The sequence below is a fragment of the Nanorana parkeri genome, unplaced genomic scaffold (genome assembly GCF_000935625.1).
Source record: "Nanorana parkeri isolate BGI_ZX_2015 unplaced genomic scaffold, ASM93562v1 scaffold3910, whole genome shotgun sequence".
NCBI lineage: Eukaryota > Metazoa > Chordata > Amphibia > Anura > Dicroglossidae > Nanorana > Nanorana parkeri.
Genome location: NW_017310177.1, coordinates 7,260 through 8,766, shown reverse-complemented (window position 1 = coordinate 8,766; position 1,507 = coordinate 7,260).

The window sequence follows — 1,507 nt, the reverse complement described above, 5'->3', positions numbered from 1 at the left end:
CATACATTACTAGACATGTGGAAAGAATAAAGATGTGTTTTGGACATAATGAGCGGAAACTACAAATGTTTTCATTATTTCCATCAAACGAAACAAATTTTTATGGTATTTTGGATTTGTCCCCCCTCATACATTACTAGACATGTGGAAAGAATAAAGATGTGTTTTGGACATAATGAGCGGAAACTACAAATGTTTTCATTATTTCCATCAAACGAAACAAATTTTTATGGTATTTTGGATTTGTCCCCCCAGCGCACTCTGCGCATGCGTGCCGCCATCCTGGAGTTGGGGCGCATGACGTCACATTGGGGGAGCACAATTTTCTGTTCTTGCCTCGGGTGCAGAAGGAGCGAGCTCCGGCTCTGCGTTATATGACCGCCGTGTGTGTATGAGAAATGGCGCCAACTACACGCATGACGTCAACGCACACAACGGCGAGAGATTTTATCCGCGTCATTTCCAGGAAGATTGAGGGCGGGTGCACACCACACGCAGTCACATGCCAATGCTTTCCTACACAGGCGTTCTTCTGCCCAATTCACACCACTGCTTGTCCTACGTCACCTGCGTCTAACTGCAACGAAACTCAGCAAAACGCAGTGCAAGCGCATCAAACGCAGTGAAAACACATCAAACGCAGTGCAAGCGCATCAAACGCAGTGCAAGCGCATCAAACGCAACGGAACACATACAAAAACAAACAGAATTGATTGTGTCATCATCCAGGGACATGCGGGGGGAAAAACGCATGAAAACGGATGGCACTGCACCTGCGCAGACGCACGCACTTGTGATGCAGTTTATGGTGTGAACTAACCCTAAAGTCGTTTCAGACAAATTACCCGAAATAAAGCGATACAAATATACCGACACACACACACAGATCGATCGTCAGTCACATCGGTAAGAGAATACAATATGGAACCTTCCAGTGACGTCACCAAGACAATGACTACAGACTCAGTGCACGGACACGACCCATGTCAGCGCTATTATATGACAGATATAAGTCTCTCCTCCTCTCTATAGATGCCCCGCACTGCGATCCTCCTGCGATCATACTGACGATTATTATTATTTAATTTTTTTATTTTCACATTTTGAACTGAAACATCGAAAATTCGTTCCCCCGGATTGCGGTGATTTGGGGCTGCAGATCGGCGTGTGTGTGACGTCATTCCTCCTCATATCACCGACACATTACATCATATAATAATAATAGGGAATTGTCATTTTGCAGCACCGACTATGTACAAATCTTCTCTATATACACCGATGTGGGTGATATCGAACGAAGTCCCCGAACTGTACATATTATCATCGTACGATATCCGCCTATGATTAGTACAATATTATTATTATTATTATCGATCCCCCCGGAAGGAATAATTCCCATTTATTGATAGATGAGAATTGAATCGTTTATAATATATCCGGAGACTATTATCGGGCGGAATCTCCGGGGGGACCTGAGCGGTGGAGGGGGCAGATAAGGGGTATGGGG